The sequence below is a fragment of the Teleopsis dalmanni genome, chromosome 1 (assembly GCF_002237135.1).
Source record: "Teleopsis dalmanni isolate 2A chromosome 1, ASM223713v2, whole genome shotgun sequence".
Classification (NCBI taxonomy): domain Eukaryota; kingdom Metazoa; phylum Arthropoda; class Insecta; order Diptera; family Diopsidae; genus Teleopsis; species Teleopsis dalmanni.
The window spans coordinates 7,493,467-7,501,968 of NC_051846.1; positions in this window are offsets into that span (position 1 = coordinate 7,493,467).

Consider the following 8,502-nt stretch of genomic DNA (forward strand, 5'->3'; position numbering starts at 1 on the left):
CCCGTGGAAAAAAGTAGCGATAAAAAAACTTTCATCAGTGCAAATTTATTTTCCAGTTATACAATTTTTTCTGTATTTTTCTAATATTTGGTTTAATTAAAAGTTTTCCAAATTTCACGCCGCTGATATGCACCTCGACGGCACAGTAGCAGTAAAAACAAATTTTCAAGTTGTGCTGAATTTTCGCTAATTAAAAACATGCCATAAAACGGCTGCAGTTCGTCTCTTTCGGACGAATGTAATATGTGCCATTTTTTCAGATACATTTTAATTAGTCAATGTGAAGATTTTCATAAAATAGATTGTTAAAATGCAATGAAGTGCCGATCCGATGTTGGGTCGTACGTGCGAATAATATTGCATATAAACTACAAGACGTTTGGTAACGATTGTGCGGCAGAAACAGAGGGCAAAAGGATATCGTTTTATTGATTCTGCAATCGAAATTTATTTTCTAATTAACTGAATTAATGTGTACTGCATTTCAGTTTCTGTTAACTGCGAAAACACCTGAATGTAACAATCATTCTTATGTAAAGATATTTCACAATAGAAGACAAAAAGCAAGAAAAAAAGCTTGACTTCTTCTTACCTCAGACAAAGAATGGGCACAATATGAATAAAATGGACAAGGATACAAACTCTAATAATAAGTTTGCGAGACAACATCTCTTTGCCAATAGTACAGCTAAAATTTCGACGTCATTTTCATTTTAATAAGTCACTGCTTTCCTTTCTACAAGCTATTTGAAGTTAATGTGTCCATGCATTTTTTACCAGAGGGAAATATTAAGCATTAGTCGTTGATTAAAAATAATGCTCAAAGGTAATAGAAATCCATTTTAAAAAATGCATATGTTAGTGCAAAAATATAATGGTGCGTTTTTACGAAGCTTAAAGCTGATCCATGTGAAGAACCTTTAAAATCAGCATCAGCACAAAAAATCATCAAAATAATAAAGGATACAATCTTGGATGATCGGCAATTGACTAAAAGCGATTTAGCAAAAGCTCTAGGTATTTTGAAAAGCATAATGAGCAATATTTTAACAGCCTTTGGGTTTCAAAAAACTCTGAACATAACGAGCGTAGCATTATTCCCTAACAAAACACTAAAAACATTTCTAATCGAATTGGCCAGCAATATTACAGCATTTTAGAAATAGTAAAAGAAAGAGATGTTTTATCACATTATAGTGGATAAGATATTTTTATGTTTAACAACATCATTATACTGAATGAGAAGTAGATTAATAAGAATTAATAATGAGTGCTGTGAATTAAAACTTCGAACTACCAAATTATTACAAAAAAATCAGATTTTTAAAGTAGAATTTTTTTGTCGAATGTGGCAGGTTTTATGATGAAAAGAAAACTAAAAGGGTTCGAACAGTAATAAAAAACAAGAACAGAAATTTGATTAATATATTGAAATTTGGCTGACTATGCAATGCTGTTTCGAGTATTGTCAAGTACTCATCATTAGTTATCTTAGAAATTATTCGAACATTTATTTAATTAGTTTATAGACCATACATAGTAAATTAAAGTCAAATAAAATCAAATAAAAATAATATTGCATACTTTTGGATTAAATAGAAACACAAATTCGTCAAAATAGACCCAGGGGAACAGAAAAAACTTGCAGAAGATAAAAATCATTTTTCCTAACGACAATATAGGTGTCCATATAGCTCAAAAACCCTTCGTTAAGAACAGGTTATTAAAATACGAATTGGATAAAACTCCATAAATACAACCATAAGAGCGCATAAGTCTACTTCGATCCACGAGTATTAGGCTAAGAAGAAAAAAGCTTACCAAAGGCGTGATTTTTAAGATGATGAAGTAGTGTTAAGCATTTATTTATCAAAGTCTATAACTTAGTATACTATTTTGTAGTAATTATTGATTGAATAAAAAATAATTTCCATAATTTCTTCCATAATTTATTACAAAACTTCAAATATTAATTCGATTATTCAGAAACATAAAAAGAAGCACATCTAAGCAATGTGAGTGATGAGGAAGGTCAATGTATTCACATGTTGCGCCTTTAAGTGATTAAGTTGCTCATTTTCGCGTGAAATTCAGCAATCAAAAGTCACAACAATGAACAGTTTTACATATGCGTGACAGTTGCCGTCAGTCCCCGTCACTCCGTCTGTCTGCGCATTAAAACATTAAAGTCAATGCTTAATTAATTGATTACTTAAATAATTAATGAAATCAAATGAAAGTGAGGATCAAATCATGCGATTCTTTGTCATTTCAGTCTTTGGACGAATTGCGTGTCAATTTCTTTCTTGATGAGAAAAAGAAAAGAGTTTCCTTCATCAATTATTTAAATGAATCAAATTTTATATGCAAAAATAAACAAGCTTTAATAATTTGACTAAATAACTTTTAAGACATATGCATGTTATATACATAAATATAAATAAAATGATATAAAAACTTAAAAGTTATAGTGAGATATATTTAGTTGTTTATTGTATTAATCATTGTAGTTTATATAAGGGCACCTCATTTTTCTTTGGTAATTATAATATCCATCTATTTATGATTAATTAAAGTTTTTTCTGCATACACATTTGAAAGTAAACTATATATGTATGTAACAATAATTTTAAAATAATAAATACAACATCACTTGTTTAGAGATAAGTATTTAAAATACTACTTACCAGTACTTAATGTTATTTTAAATCATATAAATCTGCAAAAAAAAGAATTTATTAATATATTTTAAATTATAAATTAGTTTTAAGAAAATCGTTAAAACAAAAAATTATTCAAAGCAATCTAATATGAAATACGACAGATTAAAACATAATAGAAAGGTTATCCATAGTGTGGTTCTGATCTGGCAGCACTGTTTCAGTGCGACATACATATATTAAACACTTTCGAACATTCAAACTCTGTCATTCAGAAAATATTTTTAGAGGAAGGTTTTCCAGCTTATAATATCCGTAGAATGTACGTTAATTGGATATTCGATCAACACATTTTGGATAATGATTTTTTGCATTGAATATTTTCTTTTGGGCGAACACACTAAATTCTCGCATTTATATTTACAGAGTCACCACAAACAGTCACCATACGGTATAGCATTTGATTTGGATATTTCATATCCTCGTTCTTTTATGAAAAACACTAAGATAGCAATCATGCCATTTGTCGGTACTGCATTTTTTTTATTTTATTGTGTGGTTATGAAAATAATAGAGATTCTGCAGATATTCCTTGTGAAAATCCCTTAAGTTATGACCAAGCTCTTAATAGTTATCCAAAACTTTTAGTAAAAGGATCTTGTACTGAAAACTACTGTGTGGAAAGGAGTCTAGTGATTTTGTATTTCACACTTAATGAGAAGATCGAGGGCCCGAGAATAGTAAATGATAAATCCTTCGTTATTAGGTAGTCTTTGTTAAACCTACTACACTGATATGATCAGTAAATATCGTATATTAATAAAGTATATTTCAAACCCGAAAACGTTATATATAGAATTCTTTTATGAACTACTGAATAAACGTAGTGTATACTCTCTTTCGAAGTAACCGCATCAAAATTGACAAAAAACATATCAAGTATAATGGTGGATAGAGTTTTTTCAGACAATAAAAGCTCTTCGTCTTTCATTGTTGAATTGAAAGTATTAAGAAATATAGGGTGGCTTTCGTCACCCCAGTCACAAAGTTTAACGCTAACTTCACCTCCGCTCATCTGCTCCAACCTCACCACTTCTCTATAACCCAGTTTCCCTAATGTACGCCCTTGCTCGCTAGGTACTAAGTCTATTTTTTCTCCTCTCTCCCCTGATTACTGGAATGAAGTTTTCACAATGCTGTGGAAATCTTCTCCATTCATTCCTAAGAGGTGGTTTAGTGGGTTCAAGTCTCACACGGTAGCTTTCGATGCTGTCACTTATTGTCAAAAAGAAAAAGAAAATATACAGGACAGAAAATAACGTTCTAAAGTAATTCGCAGACATTACTCTCATGTGGTATCTCTGTTTAGACCCGATATATATTTTGCTCATTTGGCGCTTCTATGGACGTTTTTTCAAGGGTACCAGTATATGTTTTATTAGAAACTGTTAAGATCTGCACTTATTTCCATTTTCTGATACTATAATTAGCAGCGATTAGTGGAAGAGATTCATCACATGTAAAATATCACAGTTGACTTGAAGCTCTTACAATAAGACCAGGTCAAGAAATCTATTAACAAGGATTGAGTTCATATTGTTAAGCTAATTACAGTTTATTAAATTTACTGGTATATAGGACTTATTCTAGATGCTTCAAAATTATGAACAAATTAGACATAACCCCGAACTCTTTCTATGATTGTCCAATTTCAATTAACAGAAGGAACAAATTTTAAAAGAAGTATTATACCTTCATCACATTCTGTTAGACTGCTTATCAGAAAGAAGAAAACTATATAAACTATATAAATTAAACTGACTTGATTTAATTTATCTACAGAGGTTTTTTGCGATGAATGAGGTATTAAAATGGCAAATAATTGATTCTAATGTGAAACGGATGGACATCTGTCGATGCACCTCTGCAACTAATCAACCATAGCAGTGGAGTCATAGCAGTGGATATACACAAAACCCCAAGATTAAACATCAATAAATGCTTTCTTCGTATAGATATCAGTGAAAACTAAATGTTGGGTATTTGAACCTTCAATGATCCTCCGAAATGCGAGTAATAATTAAATCACACATCAATTATAAATGTTTAATCATATCGATTTATATACTGTAATAATATTATTAATTCAAAGGGCAATTAATATTTAATTTTAAATAATTGCAACTTCACCGAAAACTTAATCGAAGCAACCATCTACGATATATTATAACATATACATGTATGAAGTATATAATCACAGTTACTTCCAAATAAAAAACTAGTAATTTTAAATTAGTTATCAGCAAATGTTATATTGAAGTTGATAAAATTTAATATTTTAGCTGACTTTCCTATATTAAAAAATCACTTTATCAATAAATTATAATTAGAAATTAATATTTTACCATAACTAAAATAATAAAATATTAAAAACTTCATAAATAAATGTAGTGTGAATTCTGTTAATAGTTCAGAGGTAAGCCAATACAGTTTTTTTTAAAGTATCTTATATGCCTAGACTGTTATGAAAAAGTTCATATGCAAAATAACCTTTACCCCATTATTGCTAATAGAATCTATTTATATGATTATATATATAGGTATATACGTGTGTAGCAGTTCCTATTAAACAATTTCATATACTTTTAAGAGCAGAAAGTTAAGTTACTGTTAGTAACAGTAGACAAGTTTTATTTGCTAGCCTTCAGACTTCAGTTTAAAAGACTTAGAACATTAGTACATCGTGTGCTGTTTTCAGACTTGTTTAATTTTTTTTTAATAAATTAATTTTAATATTATTTTTTTAATAGTTAAAATGTCATAAGCACTTCAACTCTGTGGTTGCATTCAACTGCATTGGATGCAATTTTAAAAATTTATTTCAAGCAGCACACTTTTTCGGAAATCGGTAGCGCAGCTTAGACTGAATGAACTATTAATAAAAGTAAATGGTAAATTCTAGGCTACCTTTTAAGAATGTGTTAAGAGCTATTTTTCATATAAAATAATATTTATTTGAATATTGCACAGCGTGAGATTTCTGTTGCACAATTCTTACTTATCTGCATCTAATAATTCCAAAAGCTATTTCGAACTACTTCAAAGTATTTGTAATATTGTAATAAAATAACTGTTAGTTGATTTACATATTTGAGATAAAATTCTAATAAATTCAAATAACAATTAATTGCGTCATTAGAAGTTATTATTAGCAATAAAATAACAATTTTTTTTGTCTACAAATGTTATTATAATCAATAAATATGTTCGGTTTTTACATACATTTAATAACTTTTGATCTTTCTTAATGATCAAATAAATAAAAGCAATTAATCATACTAATTAAACTAATTGCATTTGATACAATAGGGAATATTATGATATTGATACTTAATCCATTAAATTAATAACAAAAATCAATTCCGAAGATATAGTGTGAGATTATTAATGTCACAGACAAATTTACGTATATCACTTAAAACTTTTATATACATTTGTATGTATTTTCCTACCGAATTTTAATTAAAAAAATTTGTCATTATAACAGTCTTTATTGATTTTATATAACCTAATAAAATCTGGTTTTATGCAAAAAGATGCAGTATACATAATATACAAAATTATAAGAAAGGCACTAAGATTATTAGACACGTTTAACCTAATTTATTTAGTAATAATGCAGCTAATATACCAATAGGGCCGGTAGACGGGTAGAAAAGTCATTGTCGTAATTTTATAGCCAAAATATATATATAATAATACTGAATTATTGGATACTAAAATATAAAAAAAAATAAATTAATTAAATCAAAAAAGAAATAATACACTAGTAGAGAATTTAAAAGACGTTTATAGAAGTCTCATGTGTGAATAAACTATTTGAACACCTAATGTATCCATATTAATTGCATGGATATTACTCAATCCGTAATGGATTTAAACGCTTGACGCCTATCAGCTTAAATGGATATATAAGACTTAACCTAAATTATGCATTTATCATAAATATATTACATATATATATATGCATATATATATATAAATATATTAATATACTTATAAGTATTTCCACTTACTGTTTATTTTCAAAATTGCATAAGAATTGTGGCCAATTGAAACCAAGCCAAAGAGTCGAACCAGATAAAATGTTCAGTAACCACAACACGTAGCACACGTTCTGGTACTGCGTAGGTCGAATATTGTAAGACTCATGGACTTGGTTTACAGGTTTGATTTATTTTAATTTATTTTTGCACAGCCCGCGGTAAATTCTTTAAGCATTTGTGGTATTTTTATATCTTGACAGTTCAAATTTCCTATAATAAATAATTATGTAAGACAATAAATTTATTTAATAATTGAAGCAAGTACCTTATGAATACGAGTATATATTGTGTTTAATATTTAATCACAAATTATTTAATTATTCAAATATTTATTTATTTTTAACTTTATGTTTCATATATTATTATTAACATATTTTATTTTATTAGAAAATGCTAGAAACTGTTAGAAAATGCAACACATATACTAAATTGAATATACATTTATACCTATATATAAATATATGTATATGTTTAAATATATACATATATAAATATATATATATAAAGTTTATCATGTTACGGGAAGAACAAAATGCTTTGCATGAAAGTCTTTAAAATGTCCATTTACCGTAGATATACCTTTTTCATTTAATTAGAATTTAAGCTTTTTAAATCCAATGTTTTAGTTTAGAAATGAATTTTGAATATTAAAAAAAATAAAACAAAAATATACTGGGAGACAGATCTGCTGCAAATATGCAAATAATGGGTGATGGTTTATTTATTTGAAAGTCAAGTTAATAATTTGCGTCATGATGATAACAAAGATATAAGTAGATATATCATTTGGTTGAACCCTCTTTTTTATGAATGGACATATTTGTTTATAGAATAATGTATTATAGTAAGCGTTATCTCCAGATAGCTTATCATTTCTAGAGTTATGACATTCCGAATGTCATTAGCCAGAAACCATACTGTGATAGTGTAGGCAGAGTTGTGCCAAGCATTAGGATATACTAGAAAATAGTTGCAGTACAGCCAATCATACTAAAGTTTTATTTTTAAGTACTAAATAATTGTCTAGGTAATATGACAACGTAGGTAGAAATATGGTAGCTAATGCATTTAAGTCTATAATTCAAAGCTAATGAAAGAGGGAGTTTTAATGAACTCACATGGAAAATGAGTTCACTAAAGCCCTTTGAAGATAAAATGATTTGTTCTGTAAATATGTTTATCTATACAGGATGAAAAAGCTTAGAGATGTTGGGTCAATATAATACTTATTGCAAAATAGAATTTTCTAGAGAATATAAACAGTCATTGTCTAAAGCACACTGGGCGCTGAAAAACCATGAAAATGATGATATTACGATGAAAATAATAATATTAGCTTAAGAGGTACTCACATGTAGGTTAGGTTGAACAAAGGGTATTTTCTCAAAGGGTATTTTCTCATCGGCAGACATTCTAGCCTATTAAAACAAAAGAAATTCGTGTTGTATAAACTAATCATAAAGCCGATTTGAATATATGTCTCTGTGGGTGCGTACTAGAGTAAAAACAGTATTGCGATAATTTAGCGTCTCCAACGCAAAGTCATACGACTGATACACATTGTATTTAAAATTTTGACCTTTATCCCAATTTAAGATATTCCTACCGTTATTAATATAGCACAAGGACACACTAAAGAACATAAACAAGCAGTCATAACCTTTGTTAATGTTAAACCAACTGTATTCAATACAGATTGTTGTACCCATTAGTACTCCAGGAAGTCTAATGGGTTT